A 24,750-nucleotide genomic window follows, 5' to 3' on the forward strand; every position below is an offset into this window, starting at 1 on the left:
ATAGCAGCACCGCCCCAAAGCCTCACCGCCCCATAGCAGCACCGCCCCAAAGCCTCACCGCCCCATAGCAGCACCGCCCCAAAGCCTCACCGCCCATAGCAGCACCGCCCCAAAGCCTCACTGCCCCATAGCAGCACCGCCAAAGCCTCACTGCCCCATAGCAGCACTGCCCATAGCATCACTGCCCCATAGCAGCACTGCCCCAAAGCCTCACTGCCCCGTAGCTGCACCACTCCATTGTGTCTCTACCCCATAACGTTGCCCAGTAGTGTCACTGCCCCATAGCATCGCTGCCTGCATGGGAAACTGCTGAGTCCCAGCCTGACCCTCTCATGGATCACCTGGGAAAGGACCGCTCAGCACTGGCAGCAGAGGTGAAGGCGATGCAGCTGTGCAGCAGGAAGGGTTTGAGCCTGGCTGCACTCCTCTTAGACCCCATAGAAGAGCTGACAGCCACATGGGTGAGGATTTCTGGTTGGGGATCCCTCCTTGGCGGAGTTTTCCCCTGCGATCGTGGGAGTGTTCTGAAAGGGGTGAGCAATCTGCTTCCCTTCCTCTATTGCACCTCCTGTCTGTGTGATGAAATTGACAGCAAACAAAACGCTTCAGTTTCTCTCTTGGGATACGGTATAGTTCGCTTCTTATTCTTTCTTTGTTTCATACATGGGAAAGCAGGGTCAAACTCCCCCTGTTTTCCCAAAGTTTCCTGTGGTACAGAACTTCAGGATGTGTTTTTAGGGTCTTGATTGAAAAACAGCACAGAAGAGAAGGGGTTGGACTGGATGATCTTGTAGGTCTTCTCCAACCCTGGTCATTCTATGATTCTATTCAAGTGATCAGCAGGACATTGGAGAGGTGATTTTGTCTTTATTTTCCTGGCTGTAAAATGCTGTTATTTGGCCCTCTCCCAGCACACACACAACGTGCACTTGAGGTCTCCCCGTGCCTGGACAAGAGTTACAGAATCATAGAATGGCCTTGAAGCTGAAGCTGAAGGGGTCCTTCAGGCCCATGTGGTTCCAGCCCCCTGCTGTGGGCTGTTTGTCCCCCACCAGATCAGGCTGCTCAGGTTCTCATCCAGCCTGTCCTGGGATGCTCCCGGAGGGGGGTTATCCACGGCTTCTCCTGGCAGCCTGTGCTGGGACCTCACCTTTGAGTAAAACATTACCCTCTTACATCTAACCTAAATTTCTCCACTTTTTGTGTAAAAAAAAGTCTCTGAGGAAGGGCTGTGCGTGGCAGGGAGCTTCACCGAGCCACGGGGCTGAAGCCTTGAGAAGTTTTGGGTGAACGTGGTGTAGAGCAAACAAAGGCGGTGACACGGCCTTTATTTGAGAAATAGGTGCTGTAGGGAAAGATATCAGAGAGAAATGAACTCACCCCTCCCAGTGAACAGTTTGGAGAAAGGGGTGAGCTGAGGAACGCAGCGTTCATCCTTGTGCTGCAGGAGGAAAGGGTGGGGGGAAAGGGAGCCTGCGCAGACTCAGACAGCACTGTGCTCCCAGAGGCATCACTGAGACAGAAAGGGTGGCTCCCAGCCCCCGTCCGCTCCAGGCAGGTCACGTGCTCATAGAATCATAGAATCCTAGAATCGCTAAGGTTGGAAAAGACCCACAGGACATCCAGTCCAACCATTTGCCCTACATCAATGGTTCTCGCTAAACCACGTCCCTCAACACAACGTCCAAACGCTCTTTAAACACTTCCAGGCTCGGTGACTCCACCGCCTCTCTGGGCAGCCCATTCCAGTGCCTGACCACCCTTTCAGAGAAGGAGTACTTTCCTAACGTCCAGCCTGAATCTTCCCGGTGCAGCTTGAAGCCATTCCCTCTAGTCCTATCACTGTCACCCGAGAGAAGAGGCTGACCCCCAGCTCACTACAACCTCCCTTCAGGTAGTTATAGAGAGCAATAAGGTCTCCCCTGAGCCTCCTCTTCTCTAGACTGAACAACCCCAGCTCCTACAGCCGCTTCTCATAAGGCCTGTGCTCCAGAGCCCTCACCAGCTTTGTTGCCCTCCTCTGGACACGCTCCAGGGCCTCGATGTCTTTCTTGCAGTGAAGGGCCCAAAACTGGACACAGTACTCGAGGTGCGGCCTCACCAGTGCTGAGTACAGGGGGATAATTACTTCCCTGTTTCCTGCTGGCCACACTGTTTCTGATACAAGCCAGGATGCCATTGGCCTTCTTGGCCCCCTGGGCACACTGCTGGCTCATGTTCAGTCTAGCGTCAATCAACACCCCAGGTCCATTTCCTCTACACAGTCTTCCAGCCACTCTGCCCCAAGCCTGTCGCGTTGCCTGGGGTTATTATGGCCAAAGTGCAGGACCCGGCATTTGGTCTTGGTTGAATCCCATCCCATTGGCTTCAGCCCAGCTATCCAACCTATCCAGATCCCCTCTGTAAGGCTCGCTACCCTCAGGCAGATCAACACTTCCAGCTAGCTTGGTGTCATCTGCAAACTTACTGAGGGTGCACTCAATACCCTCATCCAGGTCACCAATAAAGATATTAAAGAGGACAGGCCCCAGCACCGACCCCCTGGGGAACACCACTCGTGACCGGTCGCCAGCTGGATTTAACTCCATTCACCACCACTCTCTGGGCCCGGCCCTCCAGCCAGTTCCTTACCCAGCGAAGATGTATCTGTCCAAGCCACGATCTGCCAGCTTCTGGAGGAGAATACTGTGCGAGACAGCGTCAAAGGCTTGCTGAAGTCTAGGTAGACCACATCAACAGCCTTTCCCTCATCCAGCAGACGGGTCACTGGATCATAGAAGGAGATCAGGTTGGTCAAGCAGGACCTGCCCTTCGTGAAACCCATGCTGGCTAGGCCTGATCCCCCGGTTGACCTGCATGTGCCACGTGATCTCCCTCAAGACAATCTGCTCCATAATCTTCCCCCGGCACCGAGGTCAGGCTAACAGGCCTGTAGTTCACCGGATCCTCCCTGCAGCCCTTCTTGTAGATGGGATTCACATTGGCAAGCCTCCAGACTTCTGGGACCTCACCCGTCAACAAGGAGCACTGATAAGATGATGGAAAGCGGCTCGGCTATCACCTCTGCCAGTTCTCTCAGCACCTCTCGGGTGAATCTCATCCGGTCCCATGGACTTGTGGCAGTCCAGTTGGAGTAGCAGGTCTCTAACTGTTACCTCCTGAATTGTGGGGGGTTTAGCAGAGCTGAGGTGATGCTTGTAGCCGCTGCCCTCGGGATCATTCCCTGTCGGGTGGGGATCAATGGTGATCCTTCCCACCCTTGGGGTCTCTGTGCCTCTCTGCACCCAACCTATCCTTGCTGGGAGGAGCGTTCCGCGTGCCCCACACTGGTGGTGCTCCCATCGCGGCCCTCGACCGCGCTCTGGCGGACGGCTCCTTCCCTTCTTCCCTTCATTCCCGGGGTCGCCACAGGGACCCGCTCGTCCCCTCCTGTCCCTCCGAACTTTCGCTTTCACTTTTGACAACCCTCACGAGCGAGATCTGCCTGGCGCCCGGTGACGTCACCCGCGCTCACGGACTCCATTGGCCGGGAGGAGCGGAGGTACCATTTATGAAGCTGTGCGGAGCCTGGGGTCTCCGCAGAGCGGAGCGGTGCGATGGGTCCGAGCGAGGTGGTGGTGCTGGGGCTGCGGCTGCGGCTGCGGGCGGCTGCGGCTGCGGCTGCGGCTGCGGCTGCGGCTGCGGCTGCGGCTGCGGCTGCGGCTGCGGCTGCTGCTGCTGCTGCTGCTGCTGCTGCTGCTGCTGCTGCTGCTGCTGCTGCTGCTGCTGCTGCTTGGCGCCCTGGGCGCGGCGGTGTGCGGTGTGTACTGCGGGATCGGGCTGCCCCCGGCACCGGGACCCGCGGCTCCCCGCTCCCCGACGCCGGGGCTGCGTCCGCGGGACCCCCACCCGCGGCTCACGGCTCTGTCGCCGTCTGTCCCCGCAGGGTTGCACTCCCTGCGCTACTTCCTGACCGGGATTACGAATCCCGGCCCCGGGATGCCGCGGTTCGTGATCGTCGGGTACGTGGACGACAAAATCTTCGGTATCTACGACAGTAAGAGCAGGACTGCACAGCCCATCGTGGAGATGCTGCCGCAGGAGGACCAGGAGCACTGGGCTGTGCAGACCCAGAAGGCCCAGGGCGGTGAGCGGGATTTTGACTGGTTCCTGAGCAGGCTGCCGGAACGCTACAACAAAAGTAAAGGTGAGCGTGGGGGAAGCTGCAGCGCGATGCGTCTGGGACAGGAGCTCTGTGTGCCGAGGGTGTCCGCCAGCCCCACTGATGTCTGGCCGTGCCCCACGCCCAGCTGTGCTGGGCCGTCCATGTGTGGTGGCACTGTCCCTGGCTGCCCTGCTCCTGCGCCCACCCACCCCACCCCAGACCCATGGCACTCACGGTGCCCCACAGCCCAAGAAGCCTCTCACCTATCACTCTGGCTGTGCCTCAGGGTCTCACACGATGCAGATGATGATCGGCTGTGACATCCTGGAGGACGGCAGCATCCGAGGGTACGATCAGTATGCATTTGATGGAGAGAGACTTTCTCGCCTTTGATATGGACACGATGACGTTCACTGCGGCGGATCCGGTGGCAGAAATCACCAAGAGGAGATGGGAGGAGGAAGGGACGTATGCTGAGAGATGGAAGCATGAGCTGGGGACTGTCTGCGTTCAGAACTTGAGGAGATACCTGGAGCATGGGAAGGCGGCAGTGAAAAGGAGAGGTGAGGATGGGAGGGGGACTTGGGGCTGGGCTGGGTGTGGGGCAGGGGCTCAGTGTGTGGAGCTCAGCCCGGCCCACAACGTCACCAATCGGCAGAGCGGCCCAAGGTGCGAGTGTGGGGGAAGGAGGCCGACGGGATCCTGACCTTGTCCTGCCACGCTCACGGCTTCTACCCGCGGCCCATTGCCATCAGCTGGATGAAGGACGGCATGGTCCGGGACCAGGAGACTCGCTGGGGGGGCATTGTGCCCAATAGGGATGGCACCTACCACGCCTCGGCTGCCATTGATGTGCTGCCGGAGGACAGGGACAACTACCGGTGCCGCGTGGAGCACGCCAGCCTGCCCCAGCCTGGTCTCTTCTCATGGGGTGAGCTAGCAGCGTGGGGCATGGGGGTGGGATTTGGGGGCCGCCCCTTCCTTTCCTGACAACGGCGCTCTCCTCCAGAGCCTGCCCAACCTGATCCCCGTGTGGGCTGGGGCAGTCGTCACCATTGTGTTGTCATCGCTGCTGTCGTTGGATTGGAGGTGTGGAAGAGAAAGTCAGGTAAAAGCAGAGAGCTGGGGGGAGAAAGCGGGAACTGCAGGTGGGGCTGAACCCCCTTGGGAATGCCCATGGTCTGACATGAGCCCAGTGCTGACACTTCTTTCTGTCTGCAGGGAAGGAGAAGAAGGATTACGAAGCAGCAGCAGGTGAATGCCAAGGGCAGAACTGTCCCCTGCCAGTGCTTGGGGTCAGGGCACTCTGGGGCCCCTCGTTGCTTTTGGGGTCACAGTGGTGGTGGTGGCATGATGCTCCATGCCCCACAGCGAGCACAGAGACAGGGCTCACTGCTCTCCCTCCCTTGCAGGCCACGACGGAGAATCCAGCGGCTCGGCCACAGCTTTAGTGTGGAACGGGGGCTCAGGAGGGGTCCCTGTGGTTGGAGCGGTCCCAGTTCCCTGCGCTCCCCCGTTGGGCCCACGGCCGGGGCAATACTGGGCCCAGCCCTCCCTGGAGAACCCCCGGGTGGTGAGTCAGGATGGGATGTGGCCCCACATGATACCATCTCTTCTCACCCGCACAGGAAGTGAACCTTCCATCTGAGTGCTGTGCTACTTCAGCCAGCCCTGCATGCATGTGTTTGGAGTTTGTGGGTGTGTGTATCTCTGTTTGCTCAACTTCCTGCATCTCCTCGGGCTGACGCAGTGTGTGCTCCCCTGCTCACACACTGTTTCCAACAGTTAGCACATGGGTTCTGCCCTGTGCTAGGCGCTCTCCTACCATGTAGGATTATCTTAGCTGGTGCCTGTGCCAATTGTACCCAGGTCAGAACGCCCCGGTCTCAACTTTGTTCAGCTGCTTTCTTTGTGAAAAGCAGCTCTCAGCGCTGTGCTCATTGTAGTCAGCCATTAGCTTCAAAACCTTGTTGGGCAGCTCATGCCTTGGATGGATGCTGCTGACCAGGCTTTGAGCCAAGCTGGCATGGTTTTGTAATTTTGCCATTGGTATTCCACATCATAGCATCATGGACAGCCCGGGTAATTACAGGGTTAATAGTCCGGTTCTGTGGACTGACAACGATCCAGATACCTGCTTCTCGAAAGAGAAGAAGAACTGCGTATCCCAGAGGACCTCACGGTCAGAGAGGGAAGATACGGCACTGAAATCACGGGATATGAGTTGCGTGATCAGGCTCACACTCTCTCTCCGGCAGCCATGCAGAGTGCTGGGTGTGCTTCCGAGCTGTGCACCTTCATTCAAGCAGAGCTTTCGGTTTTGGAAGCTGTCTCTTATTTTAAATGATTTATAACCCGTACTTTCAATTTGATTGTATTATATTGTGTTATCTTGCATTCCAATATCACGGTTAGTAAAATAATGTTTCCACCTGAGATTGTTGCCACTGCTCTGTTCTTTTTCCCTCTCTGAGCCCAGCTCCCATTCCCCTGTCCCCTTTCCCTTCCCATTCTTGGGTGCCAGGGGGCCCACAGGCCCACGGCCCTCCTGTCACGGGCATAGACTTATCTAGATTGAGCTAGATAAGTCCGTGACAGCTTTTGGTGGAGAATGCGGGCAATCTGAAGCTTTTAACGCTAACAGAGAAAAGAAAGGATTTCTTTAAGCCGGAGACTGCCAGACTGCAAGGCATTGCTAGTGTGTGACCTTCATAGATGAGATTATAGTCTGGGCAGTCTGCCGAACTCCGGACACTGTACCCAGTAGTTGTTGTTGTTGTTGTTTTTCCCCCATTTTAGCAGCTACCAGCTATGAGTCTGCTCTTTATTGCAGGAGCGTTGTATAAGGGATTAAGGACAATCATGATCTTGGGATATTATTGGCCTATAATTAACATCATGATTTCGTGCTGTGGAATTGTGTTCATGTATAACCAAATAAGGGCCCTGATGGAGACACCTGCCTGGTACCTTTATGCAATGTGGTATCATTTTAAGTTTGACACTTTCAAACCAGTTTCCAGGCTTTCTTCTCAGTTTGTCACGTGTTTTTCAACTGCCGAGCTGGAGCTCATACTCTTGTGCATGTTATCAATCTCCTTGAATGTTTTCTTCTCCATTTGTGTTATGTGGAAGAAGTCTCCTCCAAAACCAGAGAATGCTGACTGGCAGGGAATATGGAGAGGTTTAGGAGAAATCTTAGAAGCGTGGGGACCCAATGTCATGGCACTCCACTCTTGAACACCTGTGGGATCCCAGGAAACGAAGCCAGTATTTGAGTCAGGGATGGTGTGGCTCAGATAGATCGAAGGAGGTACGGCTTATTTGGGGCTTGGCTTGTGCTTACCGTGCTCTATGTAATACTCTTCTGGAGAGAGAGAGTTTCCAAGCAGAGGTTGAAGCCAAAGGGGGAAATCTCCAAGTCGAATCTGATCAGTCACAGGAGACACCAGTAGCAGTGTCAGCTGCCCCTGTGGAAGGCAAGAAATGGAAGTGGGTGTCCACGCGTCTGGAATGGAAAAAAGAAGCAGCAGCTGCGGAGGAGGAGGTAGAGGAAGATCCAGGCCAGGGGGCCTCCTCAGAGCCACGAAAGGCAAAAGCAAAACCAAGAGACACGGAGAGGCGAGTGATGAAGAGGAAGTCTCTATTTCTGTTTGCCGACCTCTGAAGATGACTGAAATCCAAGGCTCAAGGAAAGAGTTTACACGGCATCCGAACAAAACCCTTGTCACCTGGTTGCTTCGCTGTTGGGATGGCGAGGCCGGTAGCTTGTCTCTGGATGGTAACGAAGCCCGCCAACTCGGAGGCATTGCCAAAGACTCATCTATTGACAGAAGGATTAGTAGATGTTTGGATGGAGCCACCACCCTCTGGGAACGAATGTTAGTAGCCGTCAGGGAAAGACATCCCGTCAGAGACAGTCTGAAGCCTGTGATGTAGAAGTGGGATACAGCTGAAAAAGGTATCCAGTATTTGAGGGAAATAGCTGTGGTGGGAATGGTGTATGACCCTAATTTTGCTCCTAACGATCCACGCCAAGGTCATGATCTGCAGAGAGTGAGAACAATGCCTGATATATGGCAGAAACTCACAAGAACAGCACCAGATCTACCCCCAACACACGCTTCCATTTCAGCCATCTCAGAATTAGCAAACAGACTGGATGAAGTACAAGAACAAGTGTCCTGTTGATTAATCATGACGAACCGTGTAGAAGTATCAGAAACATTTGATGAAGATCAGGATAAGCAAAGGGGCCTAATGAAAGAACTGATCAAGCTAATGAAAATCCACTTAGTTAAAGGGGATGGACCCTTCTCCTCACCCGCATCATCAAAAATCTCAGCTACTGAAGGCAAATTCTTTCCTGCTCAAATGAGGAACATTGTAGGATTGCATTGCGTATTGCCTTGTGGCGTTACCTCAGTGACCACAGAGAAGACATGAGGAAGTGGCATGACCACACTACTCCTGTACTGTGAGCACGGGTGAGAGCATTACAGAACTAATCAACCAGCGGTGTAGTTGCTCCAGTTACCACAGGTAATGAATAGAGGGGCCCTGCCCTCAGTCAGGGAGGGAGAGGATAACAGAGTTTATTGGACTGCGCAGATCCGATGGCCTGGCACATCAGAACCACAGAAATATAAGGCTCTGGTGGATACCGGTGCACAGTCCACTCCAATGCCCTCAAGTCATGAAGGGACAGAATCAATCCATATTTCTGGAGTGGCTGGGGGCTCTCAAGAACTGACTGTGTTGGAGGCCGAAATAAGCCTCACTGGTAAAGGCTGGCAAAAACACCCTATTGTGACTGGCCCAGGGGCTCCATGCACGCTGGGTATCGATTCCCTCAGAAGGGGGCATTTCAAGGATCCCAAGGGTATCGATGGGCCTTTGGAATAGCTGCTGTAGATACAGACAACATTCAGCAGCTGTCTGTTTTGCCTGGCCTGTCAGAAGATCCGTCTGTTGTGGGGTTGCTGCGAGTAAAAGAGCAGCAGGTACCGATTGCCACAAAAGCAGTGCACAGACGGCAGCACTGCACCAACAGGGACTCCTTGCTCCCCATTCATATGTTGCTTTGTCAGCTAGAGAGTCAAGGACTGATCAGCAGAACGCACTCGCCTTTTAACAGCCCCATATGGCCAGTGCGTAAAGCCAGTGGAGAACGGAGGCTGACGTAGACTACTGTGGCCTGAATGAAGTCACACCCCCACTGAGTGCTGCTGTGCCAGACATGTTAGAACTGCAATATGAACTGGAGTCAAAAGCAGCCAAGTGGTATATGCCACCAGTGACATTGCTAATGCCTTCTTTTCCATTCCTCTGGCCACAGAATGCAGGCCGCAATTTGCCTTCAGCTGGAGGGGCGCTCAGTCTACTTGGAACCGTTTGCCCCAGGGGTGGTAACACAGCCCAACCATTTGCCATGGGTTAATCCAAACTGTACTGGAACAGACAGTGCTCCTGAGTGCCTGCAGTACATTGACAGCATCCTTCTGTGGGGCGATACAGCAGAGAACGCTTTTTGAGAAAGGAGAGCAAATAACCCAGACCCTTCTGCAAGCTGGTTTTGCTATCAAGCGAAGCAAAGTGAAAGGACCTGCCCAGGAGAGTCGGTTCCTAGTTAGAAAGTGGCAAGATGGGCGCCGTCACATCCCAGCAGATGTGATGGACAAAATCACTGCCGTGTCTCCGCCCATCAGTAAGAAAGAGACACAATCTTTTCTGGGTGTGGTGGGCTTTTGGAGAATGCGCGTTCCAAAGTATAGCCTGTAGGAGAGTGGCTCAGGGAGCAAGGAGTTGTGAGCTTGAGTGCTATGTGCACAACCCAGGCTGTGAGACCTTGAAGCTGTCAAAGCAGGAAGACTAACTGAGGCTTCAGTTAAGATAAGGGGGTAGCTAGCCTGGGAAGAGATCAAGACAGTGGAATGCGAAGAACAGTGAAAAGTACCGTGTGATGATTAATGCTGTACCAATAGCTAGCAAGCAAGACACGTGATTTCTGTGTGCTAACCAATTATAAGTTGCCGTGTGTACCCTGTATTTCTGTATAAGTATGAGCTGATTCGGGCAATAAAGGATTAGAGGAGTTTCCACCAGTACTTCTGTGAAGACGCGTGGATTCATTCAGGCCGCCTTCCTTGAAGTGGCGCCCGAACAGGGACCCGGGAAAGCCGCACAAGTTGCCACAGCGGTTCGACGTGGAGGCAGCGGGATGCTCGAGAGTTGCCACAGTGGTTTGACACGGAAGGCAACGAGAGCGGGGAAGGATGCAGCGGGTAAGCTCCATGCCGAGAAGGCGGCAGCTCAGAGCGTTGTGTGCTGGACACACGTCGAATTAGACCCGCGGTGGGGTGAGTGCCGTGTGCCGGGATGGGCGGCCACTCGGGTAGGAAGATTGCGCAGCTTCCTCCTCCGCCACTTGCTGCTAGCATGGATGTGGAATTTGCAGCAGCACTGACACTGCTTCTCAGTATCCTCGCTAAGCGAGGGGAGACAGTGAAGGACAAAGACCTAGCTAAGCTAGTAACGTGGGCTCGAGAACAGAGGTTCTTGAAGGCTCCTCCGCTCATTTTTGTAGTGGAAAAATGGTGCGAAATTGGGGACTGTATGTTTGACGGAGTCCTTCAGGGCAAGACGAAGGATGCTCCAGCCCTAGGTTCTACCTGGCGAATCATGATTAATACACTTAAGACTATGAGGATGGAGGCAAAAGTGGCTGCTGCTGCTACTCAACTTATAGCCACTCCTGCAGCAGTTCCAGCTTCAGCTACCACCAGCGTGTCCACACAGGAGAGAGACCCTACCAGTGCTCTGAGTGTGAGTAGAGCTTCAAAACCTCTTCCTACCTGATGTCCACCAGCAAATTTACACAGGAGAGAGACCCTACCTGTGCTGTGAGTGTGGGAAGAGCTTTAACAGCAGTTCTAAACTCAGCTCCCACAAGCACATCCACAGAGGAGACAGTCCACAATAGTGCCCCGAGTTTGTGCGGAGCTCCACTTTCAGTTCCTGCCTCCTTAGCTACCCGCACACCCTCGCAGGAGACAGAGCCTGCGAGTGCCCCAGAGAGCGTACTCCTTCCCCTGACGGGTGGTGCGGTGCAGCCGGCAGGGGGCGCTCCCTGGAAACAAGATGTGTTCCAGCGTGTGTTAACTGCGAGCTACGCTGTGAGCCCAGCAGGGAAGGGTGCGTGTGGCTGAGAGCAGGGAAATACAAACCCCGTCCGTGTTTGGGTACCCGACCTCGGTTGCAGGACAGCTCCAACCCCTCCTGTTCGCCTCCTTACTCTGGTTATCACTGATGGAAATTCCTTTTGGAGAATTGCTGTTTGGTGGCATTTCACTGCTGCTACCAAGTCAAGTTACAACAGCTGTAACACAGGGTGCTGGTCACTTTTTAAGAGCCATCTCTTAAGAGCACCGGAGAAGGCATTTTCAAACAGTTGGGAGTCAGGAAGCAGGGCCGAAGTCCAGCTCATCTGAGCAGCTTTTCTTCCTGAGTTTAGGTGGAAAGGCAGGTGAATGGACACTGGCAGCCAGATCAGGCCACATGGGGGAGCTACAGAAATGCTGTCTGCCATTCTGAGGGGAGTAATTATGCTATCAAAACTCAGTTGGAGCTGAAGCTGGGCAGCAGTGTTGGAGACATGGAAGGGCTTCTTTGTGTGACCAGCAAAAGGAGGACCGTGGATGATTTCGCTTCATTACTGGATGAGGTTGATCACCTCATAAACTGGGACATAGAACAGTAGAGTCACACAGTGCACTATTTTTTCACGTCTGTCTTGAACACTGGAGATGGGTGGTGGGACACCTGGAGCTCTGGGTTCAGGCCCACGACTGCACTGATGATAAACTCCCAGTGGGCTGTGGATGTGGGTGGGATTTGCTGCTCCAGTTGCATGCGTGTAAATCTATGGCCCATGGGGTTTATCCAGGGATCTTGGGAATTGCAAGATGTCCCAGTTGACTGGAAGCTGGCAAACATCTGAGTTTCCAGGCAGGACAAGAAGGAAGACCTTGTCAATTCCAGGCCTGCCAGTCTCCCTTTGGTGCCTGGCAAAATCACAGAGGTGGTCATTGTGAAAGTTACTGAAAAACCCTTAAAGACAGCACAGTCGTTGTTCTCAGTACAGGTTAGGGCTGACTTTCTGGAAAGGAGCTTTGAGGAGAAGGACCTGGATGTGGTGGTGGTCAGCAGGTTGGCCATGAGCCAGCAGCGTGCCCTCGTGGCCAGGGAATTCTGGGGTGCATTAAATGAGTGTGACCATCAGACTGAGGAAGGTGATCCTCCCCTTCTGCTCTGCCCTGGTGAGGCCACATCTGGACCACTGTGTTCAGTTCTGGGCTCCTCAGCACATGACAGGCAGGGAACTGCCGGAGAGAGACTAACAGGGGTCTGCAGAGGTGATTGAGGCCGGGAGGAACCCCGCTGTGAGGAAGAAGAGCAACAGGTTTGGGGGAATCACATTTCCTGGAGTGGTGAGCATGGGGCGCCCTGATACACTGTGAGATGAGGTCAGTGTGGCCATAGCCATCAGCACACCCTCCACTGCCCCATTCATTGCTCACCTTCTGCACTGCGCAGGGAGTAGAAGAGCCACAGTGCCAGGCAGACGAGCCTGACACCCAGACCTCCCCGCCCATGAGCAGCTTTGTCTGAGTTTCAGCTGGGATTGAACTGTTTTCTACAGTGTGTCTGGCATGATGTTATGTTTTGGTTCCAGGTGGAAAACAATGTCGCTAACACACTGATGTTTGTAGGTGCTGCTCAGCAGTGCTGTCCAGAGCCAAGGCCATTTGCAGCAAAGGAGCCATGCAGCTGGGAGGGTAGAAAACTAGGGCAGCTGACTGAAAGTGGCCAAAGGGATATTGCATGGCATATGAGATCAAGCAGAAGGAGTTTTGAAGGGGGTGGGAGTTCATTTTGCTCAGTCCCGCTGCTTGGGGCTAGCTGGGTGTTGTTCTGGGAGTAGTGAGCAATTGCTTGTGCATCACTTGTTTTATCCATTTGTTGTAGTTATTATCCTTTTCTCTATCTCAGTAAATAGTTTTATCTCAACCCTCTAGTTTGACTTTGTTTTGTTTGTTATTGTTTCCCCATCACACTGGGAATAGGGGAGAGTGAGCAAGAGCTGTGTGTTGCTGATCCACCTGCCAGGTTAAACCACCACGGGAGGGTCCCTTGGGAGTCATTCCTGAAGGGTAAAGGTGTCCAGGAAGGCTGGACACATCTCAAGAAGGAATTCTTAAAGGTTGAGGAAGGGGCCATGCCAGTGCACCACAGGATGGGCCAGTGGAGAAGGAGAGCGTTGTGGCTGATGAGGGAACTTTTGCTGAGACTCCGGGAGAAAAAGAGAGTTTATGTCCTGAGGAAGAAGGGAAGGGCAACACAGAGCATGGGATCAGGCCTCGCCAGCATGGGTTCGTGAAAGGCAGGTCCTGCTTGACCAACCTGATCTCCTGCTGTGATCGAGTGACCTGCCTGGTGGGTTATGGAAAGGCTGTTGTCGTTGCCTTCCTTGACTTCAGCAAAGCCTTTGACAATGTCTCCCACTGTATTCCCTTGGAGAAGCTGGCATCCCGTGGATTGCACGGTACACTCTTTGCTGGGTAAAGAACTGTCTGAATGGCCAGGCCCAGATAGTGGTGGTGAAAGGAGATAAATGCAGCTGGTGACCGGTCACCCTGGTGTGCCTCAGGGGTCAGTATTGGGTCCTGCCCTGTTTAATGTCTCTACTGACGATCTGGATGAGGGCATCGGGTGCATCATCAGAAAGTTTACAGATGACACCAAGTTAGGGGCAAGTGTCAACCTGCCTGAGGGTAGGAAGGCCCTGCAGAGGGACCTGGGCAGACTGTCCAATGGGCTGGGGCCATCGGGCTGAAGTTCACAAAGACCAAGTGCCAGGTCCTGCACTCTGGACACAACAACCCAGGCATCGCTACAGGCTGGGGGCAGAGAGGCTGGAAAGCTGAGCAGAGGAAACAAACCTGGGGGTTTGTCAATGATTTACGGGCTGGTTCGGCCCGGTTTGGTGCTTGCAGACCCAGACCCCGGGAAAAGGAAAGGGAGATATGGAAAAGGGGAGGGAGAACGCCTTCCTCTCAGCTGAGGCAGACGAGACATCAAGCCAGGCCAAGCAGAAGAGAAAGAAGGGAACGTCTCATGATGTGCAAACAGTTTTATCTTTACGTCTGAACAGCAAATGGAAACAGAATAACACAAAGTCCGCTGGGGTATGTAGATGTAGTTCTTCCCTTCTGAGAAGAGGACACCCAGATCTATCCATGATCCATGGAACTGGAGCATTAACTCTTTAACTCCCAGTGTGCCCAGGAGGACAAAAGGCCTATGGCATCCTGGCTTGTATCAGCAATAGTGCAGCCAGCAGGAGCAGGAGGTGATCGTCCCTCTGTACTCAGCACTGCTGAGGCCGCACCTCAAGTGCTGTGTTCAGTGTTGGGCCGCTCACAACAGTAAGGATGCTGAGGGCCTGGAATGGGTCCAGAGAAGGGCAATGGAGCCGTGAGGTCTGTAGTGTAAATCTTATGGAGAGCAGCTGAGGGAACGGGAAGTGTTGCGTGTGGAGAAGAGAATGAGGGGAGACCTCGTTGCTGTCTGCAACTCCCTGAAAGGAAGTTGTGGTGAGGTGGGATTTGGCCTCTTCTCTTGGGAGATAAGAAGTGGTGAAGTCACCGTGTCTGGAGATGTTTAAGGAAAGGATAGATGTAGTATTTGGTGACGTGTTTTGGTGGGGGATTGCCCTAGACCTTAGAGCATCTTTTCCAACATTAATGATTCTATGAACTCCATTGCCTCACCTTGCTGGGCTGTCCTTCCAACAAATGTCAGCATTCCAATCGTGAGAGCTGTCCCACCAGACACGTCAGAGAAGAAAAGGCAGCCGAGGTGCAGGTATCTCTAGAGGAGATCCCTGCTTGTTCCAAGCTGCAGGGTGAGGCCTGAAGTGGAGCTCTGCTTTTGGGAGTCACCAGGGACCAGGGTGCCTCCTCGCTGTTGTCTATGGTTGCAGTAGTATTGTTAAACCACCCATCTACCTCTGTCCAATACCACAAGGCCTTTTAACTGCTTTTTGCAGCTCAGCTGCCTGTCCTAAGAGATGATCCACCTTGTGCAGCTACTTGCCTTATCACTAGGAGGAGGTTCGAGGCAGTGGGTGAAATGGACTGCCTGAACCAAAATCTCCTCTTTTTACCAGTTCTGTCTGTGTGTATACAGACATGTCTGGGCATTTCCCTGGATGGGCACTGGATCTGGCCCTCATGTGAGTGTTCACCACCACAGTGTCAGAGATGAAGACATCCGTCACTTCTGGCTCTGCCCACACTAGTGAGATCACTATGAAGGGAAGACTGGGGGACTCAAGTGTATCTCCACAACTACCCTCTGGCCATCCCATAGCCTCCTCTTTGTCCCTCAATCAAACCCCGTCTCCCCCCATATTATCTCCATGGTTCCCAACGGTCACCTCATGGTAAGTCAGTGGTCAAATTGTGTCATGGTTTTGTAACTTCACTATTGGTATTCCACATCATAACATCATGGACAAAAGAGAAGAACTACGTATCCCAGAGGACCTCACGGTCAGAGAAGGAAGATACATCACGAAGATGCGTCATCTGGTTGCGCGCGGTTCTTCTTCACTTTTGTTTGCTGCCGGGAGAGGAGTGGGTGTGCTTTCCAAGCCGGGCGCCTTCATCAAGTAAGGCTTTCGGTTTCGGAAACTCTCTCACTCTCTCTCCCTCTCCCTCTCTATCGCTCTTTCGCTCTCTCCCTCATTCATTTGGTTTATTATCCTTACTCCCAATTAGATTGTATTGTATTGTGTCATCTTGTATCCCAACATCATAGTTAGTAAAATAAGTTCTCCTTCTTAGATTGTTGCCGCTGCTTCGTTTTTTTCTTGGGAAGCCAGGGGGGAGGAGGGCCCGCAAGCCTACTGCCCCCCTGTCACGGGCACAGATCTATCTAGGTAACTCCGTGACAAATGCTTCCACCCCTTATTCTACATCATTATATCATGCTTAATACATATACATAGAACACTGACTGCACTCCCCCAACATCAAATTCCCTTGTGGTACACATTGAACATCCCCATCTTTCTGCATCGCCCACCAAGTGGAGCCAGGTCCCTGGGCAAAAACAGTTCCACGGAGAGGTCTGCCCTTTCCAGAGGCTGGAAGGACCCGAACTGCTTTTCCCAACGTGCTCTTTCCATGTGCTACAGGGACCTTATCTTCCTCTACGGTATGTAGGGAGCTGGAATGGGTGGGACCATCACGATTGATAGATCCCCTGATGTTGACCAACCAGGTGGCTTCTGCCAGATGCTTCTCCCAGTGCTTCAATGTTCCACCGCCCGTTGCTTTCAGCATAGTTTTTAACAACCCATTGTATCGTTCAATCTTACCAGAAGCTGGTGCATGATAGGGGATATGATAAATCCATTCAATGCCATGTTCTTTGGCCCAAGTATTTCTAAGAGAATTTTTAAAATGAGTCCCATTATCTGATTCAATTCTTTCTGGGGTGCCGTGTCGCCACAGAACTTGTTTCTCCAGACCTAATATGGTGTTTCTGGCGGTAGCATGGGGTACTGCATATGTTTCAAGCCACCCAGTGGTCGCTTCCACCATGGTGAGCACATAACGCTTACCATTGCAGGATCGTGGCAAGGTGATATAGTCAATCTGCCACGCCTCCCCATATTTATACTTTTGCCATCGCCCTTCCCCCCAGAGAGGTTTCATCCTCTTGGCTTGTTTGATTATGGCGCATGTTTCACAGTCATGAATAACTTGTGCAATAGCATCCATAGTTAAGTCCACCCCTCGGTCTCTAGCCCACTTATACGTTGCATCTCTCCCTTGATGGCCCGAGGTCTCATGGGCCCACCGAGCTAGAAATAATTCACCCTTGTTCTGCCAGTCCAAGTCTATTTGAGCCACCTCAATTTTGGCAGCCTGATCTACCTGATGGTTTTTTTTCTGTCCTTCCGTAGCCCGACTCTTGGGCACATGAGCATCTACATGACACACCTTTACCACCATAGTCTTCATTCGGGCAGCAATGTCTTTCCACAGTTCAGCAGACCAAATAGGTTTACCTCTCCGTTGCCAGTTATTTTGCTCCCACTGCTGTAACCACCCCCATAAGGCATTCGCCACCATCCATGAATCAGTATAAAGATAAAGCACTGGCCACCCCTCCCGTTCAGCGACATCTAAGGCTAGTTGGACAGCCTTGACCTCTGCAAACTGACTTGATTCTCCTTTCCTTCAGTGGCCTCTGCAACTTGTCGTGTGGGGCTCCACACAGCAGCTTTCCATCTGCGATACTTCCCAACAATACGACGCGATCCATCTGTGAACAGGGCATATTTCTTTTCATTTCCTGGTAGTTCATTATATGGTGGGGCCTCTTTGGCACGTGATACCTCTTCTCCTGGTGATGTTTCAAACTTTTTACCTTCAGGCCAGTCCATGATCACCTCTAAGATTCCTGGATGACTGAAGTTCCCCATTCGAGCTTGTTGTGTAATCAGTGCGATCCACTTGCTCCAAGTGGCATCAGTAGCATGATGGGTGGAGGGAATCTTTCCTTTAAACATCCAGTTCAGCACCGGCAGTCGAGGTGCCAGGAGGAGCTGCGTCTCGTACCGACTACTTCGGAAGCAGCCCTAACCCCCTCATACGCGGCTAAGATTTCCTTCTCAGTTGGGGGTGTAACACTCTTCAGACCCCCTGTATGCTCGACTCCGGAATCCCAGGGGTCGGCCTCGGGTCTCCCCTGAGCTTCTTTGCCACAAGCTCCAGGTGGGACCTTTCTCTCCAGCAGCAGTGTAGAGGATGTTCTTTACATCTTGTCCCGTCCGTACTGGCCCCAGGGCCATGGCACGGGCTATCTCATGTTTGATCTGCTCAAAAGCCTGCTGCTGTTCAGGACCCCATGTAAAATCATTCTTCTTCCGCGTCACCTGATACAGGGGGCTTACAATAAGGCTATAGTTTGGAACATGCATCCTCCAAAAGCCCACTACACCCAGAAAAGATTGTGTCTCTTTCTTACTAATGGGCGGAGACACGGCAGTGATTTTGTCCATCACATCTGCTGGGATGTGACGGCGCCCATCTTGCCACTTTCTGCCTAGGAACCGACTCTCCTGGGCAGGTCCTTTCACTTTGCTTCGCTTGATAGCAAAACCAGCTTGCAGAAGGGTCTGGCTTATTTGCTCTCCTTTCTCAAAAAACGTTCTCTGATGGCATTGTTGTGTGGGGCGATACAGCAATGTACTGCAGGTGCTCAGGAGCACTGACTGTTCCAGTACAGTTTGGATTAACCCATGGCAAATGGTTGGGCTGTGTTTCCACCCCTGGGGCAAACAGTTCCAAGTAGACTGAGTGCCCCTCCAGCTGAAGGCAAATTGTGGCCTGCATTCTGTGGCCAGAGGAATGGAAAAGAAGGCATTAGCAATGTCACTGGTGGCATACCACTTGGCTGCTTTTGACTCCAGTTCATATTGCAGTTCTAACATGTCCGGCACAGCAGCACTCAGCGGGGGTGCGATTTCATTCAGGCCACGGTAGTCTACCGTCAGCCTCCGTTCTCCACTGGCTTTACGCACTGGCCATATGGGGCTGTTAAAAGGCAAGTGCTTTATGCTGATCAGTCCTTGACTCTCTAGCTGACAAATCAACTTATGAATGGGGAGCAAGGAGTCCCTGTTGGTGCAGTGCTGCCGTCTGTGCACTGCTTTTGTGGCAATCGGTACCTGCTGCTCTTTTACTCGCAGCAACCCCACAACAGACGGATCTTCTGACAGGCCAGGCAAAACAGACAGCTGCTGAATGTTGTCTGTATCTACAGCAGCTATTCCAAAGGCCCATCGATACCCCTTGGGATCCTTGAAATACCCCCTTCTGAGGGAATCGATACCCAGCATGCATGGAGCCCCTGGGCCAGTCACAATAGGGTGTTTTTGCTGGTCTTTACCAGTGAGGCTTATTTCGGCCTCCAACACAGTCAGTTCTTGAGAGCCCCCAGTCACTCCAGAAATACGGATTGATTCCGTCCTTCATGACTTGACGGCATTGGAGTGGACTGTGCACCGGTATCCACCAGAGCCTTATATTTCTGTGGTTCTGATGTGCCAGGCCATCGGATCCGCGCATTCCAATAAACTCTGTTATCCCTCTCCCTCCCTGACTGAGGGCAGGGCCCCTCTATTCATTACCTGTGGTAACTGGAGCAACTACACCGCTGGTTGATTAGTTCTGTAATTCTCTCACCCGTGCTCGCAGTACAGGAGTAGTGTGGTCATGCCACTTCCTCATGTCTTCTCTGTGGTCACTGAGGTAACGCCACAAGGCAATACACGATGCAATCCTACAATGTTCCTCATTTGAGCAGGAAAGAATTTGCCTTCAGTAGCTGAGACTTTTGATGATGCGGGTGAGGAGAAGGGTCCATCCCCTAATTTAATTAAGTGGATTTTCATTAGCTTGATCAGTTCTTTCATTAGGCCCCTTTGCTTATCCTGATCTTCATCAAACGTTTCTGATACTACTACGGGTTCGTCACGATTAATCAATAGAGACACTTGCTCTTGTACTTCATCCAGTCTGTTTGCTCATTCTGAGATGGCTGAAATGGAAGCGTGTGTTGGGGGTAGATTTTGTTCATCGTTTTGAAGTGTAAGAATTAATTCCAAAACTGGGGGTCTTCTCTGTTGGTCCTCGTATCTGTCAAACGTTGCTGCTGGTGTAGGGGTGTATCTTTCTGGTGCTGTTCTTGTGAGTTTCTGCCATATATCAGGCATTGTTCTCACTCTCTCCAGATCATGACCTTGGCGTGGATCGTTAGGAGCAAAATTAGGGTCATACACCATTCCCACCACAGCTATTTCCCTCAAATACTGGATACCTTTTTCAGCTGTATCCCACTTCTACATCACAGGCTTCAGTCTGTCTCTGACGGGATGCCTTTCCCTGACGGCTACTAACATTCGTTCCCAGAGGGTGGTGGCTCCATCCAAACATCTACTAATCCCTCTGTCAATAGATGAGTCTTTGGCAATGCCTCCTAGTTGGCGGGCTTCGTTACTATGCAGAGACAAGCTACTGGCCCCGCCGTCCCAACAGCGAAGCAACCAGGTGACAAGGGTTTCGTTCGGATGCCGTGTAAACTCTTTCCTTGAGCCTTGCATTTCAGTCATCTTCAGAGGTCGGCAAACAGAAATAGAGACTTCTTCTTCATCACTCGCCTCTCCGTGTCTCTTGGTTTTGCTTTTGCCTTTCGTGGCTCTGAGGAGGCCCCTGGCCTGGATCTTCCTCTACCTCCTCCTCCGCAGCTGCTGCTTCTTTTTTCCATTCCAGACGCGTGGACACCCACTTCCATTTCTTGCCTTCCACAGGGGCAGCTGACACTGCTACTGGTGTCTCCTGTGACTGATCAGATTTGACTTGGAGATTTCCCCCTTTGGCTTCAACCTCAGCTTGGAAACTCTCTCTCTCAAGAGAGTATTACATAGAGCACGGTAAGCACAAGCCAAGCCCCAAATAAGCCGTACCTCCTTCGATCTATCTGAGCCACACCATCCCTGACTCAAATACTGGCTTCGTTTCCTGGGATCCCACAGGTGTTCAAGAGTGGAGTGCCATGACATTGTGGGTCCCCACGCTTCTAAGATTTCTCCTAAACCTCTCCATATTCCCTGCCAGTCAGCATTCTCTGGTTTTGGAGGAGACTTCTTCCACATAACACAAATGGAGAAGAAAACATTCAAGGAGATTGATAACATGCACAAGAGTATGAGCTCCAGCTCGGCAGTTGAAAAAACACGTGACAAACTGAGAAGAAAGCCTGGAAACTGGTTTGAAAGTGTCAAACTTAAAATGATACCACATTGCATAAAGGTACCAGGCAGGTGTCTCCATCAGGGCCCTTATTTGGTTATACATGAACACAATTCCACAGCACGAAATCATGATGTTAATTATAGGCCATAATTTCCCAAGATCATGATTGTCCTTCATCCCTTATACAACGCTCCTGCAATAAAGAGCAGACTCATAGCTGGTAGCTGCTAAAATGGGGGAAAAAACAACACACAACTACTGGGTACAGTGTCCGGAGTTCGGCAGACTGTCCAGACTATAATCTCATCTATGAAGGTCACACTAGCAATGCCTTGCAGTCTGGCAGTCTCCGGCTTAAAGAAATCCTTTCTTTTCTCTGTTAGCGTTAAAAGCTTCAGATTGCCCGCATTCTCCACCAAAAGCTGTCACGGAGTTATCTAGCTCAATCTAGATCAGTCTATGCCCGTGACAGGGAGGCCGTGGGCCTGTGGGCCCCCTGGCACCCAAAAATGGGAAGGGAAAGGGGACAGGGGAATGGGAGATGGGCTCAGAGAGGGAAAAAGAACAGAGCAGTGGCCACAATCTAAGGTGGAAAACTTATTTTACTAACCGTGATATTGGAATGCAAGATAACACAATATAATACAATCAAATTGAAAGTACGGGTATAAATCATTTAAAATAAGAGACAGCTTCCAAAACCGAAAGCTCTGCTTGAATGAAGGCGCACAGCTCGGAAGCACACCCAGCACTCTGCGTGGCTGCCGGAGAGAGAGTGTGAGCCTGATCACGCAACTCATATCCCGTGATTTCAGTGCCGTATCTTCCCTCACTGACCGTGAGGTCCTCTGGGATACGCAGTTTTTCTTCTCTTTTGAGAAGCAGGTATCTGGATCGTTGTCAGTCCACAGAACCGGACTATTAACCCTGTAATTACCCGGGCTGTCCATGATGCTATGATGTGGAATACCAATGGCAAAATTACAAAACCATGCCAGCTTGGCTCAAAGCCTGGTCAGCAGCACCCATCCAAGGCATGAGCTGCCCAACAAGGTTTTGAAGCTAATGGCTGACTGCCATGAGCACAGCGCTGAGAGCTGCTTTTCACAAAGAAAGCTGCTGAACAAAGTTGAGACTGGGGCATTCCGACTTGAGTACAGTTGGCACAGGCACCGGGTAAGATAATCCTACATGGTAGGAGAGCGCCTAGCACAGGGCAGAACCCATGTGCTAACTGTTGGAAACAGTGTGTGAGCAGGGGAGCACACACTGCATCAGCCCGAGGAGATGCAGGAAGTTGAGCAAACACAGATACACACACCCACAAACTCCAAACACGTGCATGCAGGGCTGGCTGAAGTAACACAGCACTCAGAAGGGAAGTTCACTTCCTGTGCGGGTGTGAAGAGGTGGTGTCATATGGGACCACGTCCCCGTCCCAACTCACCACCCTGGGTGTTCTCCAGGGAGGGTTGGCCCAGTATTGTCCCAGCTATGGGCCCAACGGGGGAGTGCAGGGAACTGGGACCGCTCCACCGCAGGGACCCCTCCTGAGCCCTGCTTTCATACTAAAGTTGTGGCCGAGCCGCTGGATTCTCCGTCGTGGCCTGCAAGGGAGGGAGAGCAGTGAGCCCTGGCTCTGTGCTCGCTGTGGGGCATGGAGCATCATGCCACCATCACCACTGTGACCCCAAAAGCAACGAGGGGCCCCAGAGTGCCCTGACCCCAAGCACTGGCGGGGGACAATTCTGCCCTTGGCACTCACCTGCTGGTGCTTCGTAACCCTTCTTCTTCTCCTTCCCTGCAGACAGAATAAGAGTCAGCATTGGGCTCATGTCAGGGCCGATCCTAAGGAGGTCAGGGCCTTTACCTGACTTGCTCTTCCACACCACCAATCCAATGACAGAAGCAATTACAGCCACAGTGGTGACGACCACCCCGGCCACAATGGGGATCAGGTTGGGCTGAGGCTCTGGGGGTAGAGTGGCTTTGTCAGTAAAGGAATGGGTGGCCCCCAAACCCCCCAACCCCACGTACCCCACGCTGCCAGCTCACCCCATGAGAAGAGACAAGGCTGGGGCAGGCTGGTGTGCTCCACGCGGCACCGGTACTTGTCCCCATCCTCCGGCAGCACATCAATGGCCGCTGAGGCGTGGTAGGTGCCATCACTGTTGGGCACCATGCCCCCCAGTGGGTCTCCTGGTGCCGGACCATGCCGTCCTTCATCCAGCTGATGGCGATGGGCCGTGGGTAGAAGCCATAAGCGCAGCAGAACAAGGTCAGGATCCCGTTGGCTTCCTTCCCCCACACGCGCACCTCAGGCCGTTCTGCAGATGGGTGACGTTGTGGGCCAGGCTGAGCCCCTGCCCAGCACCCAGCCCAGCCCCAGGTCCCCTTCCCATCCTCACCTCTCCTTTTCAGCGCTGCCTTCCCGTGCTCAAGGTATTTCCTCAAGTTCTGAACACAGACAGTCCCCAGCTCATGCTTGCATCCCTCAGCATACGTCCCTTCCTGCTCCCATCTCCTCTTGGTGATTTCTGCCACCGCATCGGCTGCGGTGAACGTCATCGTGTCCATATCAAAGGCAATGTAGTCCCTCCCATCAAATCCATACTGAACGTACCCTCGGATGTTGCCGTCCTCCAGGATGTCACAGCCGATCATCTTCTGCAGTGTGTGAGACCCTGAGGCATAGCAGGGGTGGGGGGTGAGGGGCTTCACAGGCTGTGGGGCACCACGAGTGCTGTGGGGCTGGGATGGGGTGGGTGGGCTCAGGATCGGAGGAGCCCAGGGACAGTGCAACCACACATGGACAGCCCAGCACAGCTGGGTGTGGGGCAAGGCCAGCCTCAGTGGAGCTGGCAGACGCCTCATGGATCCCTCACTGCACGGAGTCCCGTCCCAGCCCCATCACAATGCAGCTGCCGCCGCGCTCACCTTCACTTTTATTGTAGTGCACCTGCAGCCTGCCCAGGAACTCGTAGAAATCCAGCTCAATGTCCCGGGCCTTCTGGGTCTCTGCATCCAGTGCTCCTGGTCCTCTTGCGGCAGCCAGCCCATGATGGGCCGCACCGTCCGGCCCAGGCTGTTGTAGTTCCAGAGGAGTTCGCCATCTACGCACCCGACGATCACGACTGCGGCATCCCGGGGCCGGGATCCGTCATCCCGGTCAGGAAGTAGTGCAGGGAGTGCGACCCTGCGGGGACAGACGGCGTCGGAGCCGTGAGCCGCGGGTGGGGGTCCCGCGGACGCAGCCCCGGCGTCGGGGAGCGAGGAGCCGCGGGTCCCGGTTCCGGGGGCAGCCCGGTCCGCGCAGCACTCACCGCATACCGCCGCGCGCCCAGGGCGCCCAGCAGCAGCCCCAGCACACCGCCTCGCTCGGACCCATCGCATCGCTACCGCTCCCGCGAATACCCCGGGCTCCGCCCCGCGTCCTTATTGGTGCCCTCCGCCCTCTCCCCCCGCCAATGGAGTCCGTGAGCGCGGGACCGTCACCGGGCGCCAGGCAGATCTCGCCATCGCGAGGGTTGTCAAAGTGAAAAGCGAAAGCTCGGAGGACGGGAGGGGACGAGCGGGGACCGTGGGGCGACCCCCGGAAGAAGGGAAGGCGCCGTCCGCCAGAGCGCGGTCGAGGGCCGCGATGGGAGCACCACCGTGTGGGGGGCACGGAAACGCTCCTCCCAGCAAGGATAGGTTGGGTGGCAGAGAGGCACA

At 53.4% G+C, this 24,750-nt stretch overlaps 4 protein-coding genes and 2 pseudogenes across 4 annotated transcripts in view; 3 read left to right on the plus strand and 3 right to left on the minus strand.

Annotated features, from left to right (window-relative positions):
• Positions 1-24,750, minus strand: part of MHCY15 (major histocompatibility complex Y, class I heavy chain 15) — a 295,994-nt gene that overhangs the window by 48,481 nt on the left and 222,763 nt on the right.
• The window catches only part of MHCY4 (major histocompatibility complex Y, class I heavy chain 4), a 311,182-nt gene that overhangs the window by 15,513 nt on the left and 270,919 nt on the right, over positions 1-24,750 (minus strand). The gene's annotated exons all lie outside the window — the stretch shown is intronic.
• Positions 1-24,750, plus strand: part of LOC124417249 (C-type lectin domain family 2 member I-like) — a 246,597-nt gene that overhangs the window by 3,791 nt on the left and 218,056 nt on the right. The gene's annotated exons all lie outside the window — the stretch shown is intronic.
• LOC124417253 (C-type lectin domain family 2 member I-like) overlaps positions 1-24,750 on the plus strand; it is a 29,878-nt gene that overhangs the window by 3,164 nt on the left and 1,964 nt on the right. The window lies entirely within an intron of this gene.
• LOC121106925 lies at positions 3,515-6,580 on the plus strand (annotated as a pseudogene).
• Positions 22,565-24,555, minus strand: LOC121106899 (annotated as a pseudogene).

Source organism: Gallus gallus, chromosome 16, assembly GCF_016699485.2.
Source record: "Gallus gallus isolate bGalGal1 chromosome 16, bGalGal1.mat.broiler.GRCg7b, whole genome shotgun sequence".
Lineage (NCBI taxonomy): Eukaryota > Metazoa > Chordata > Aves > Galliformes > Phasianidae > Gallus > Gallus gallus.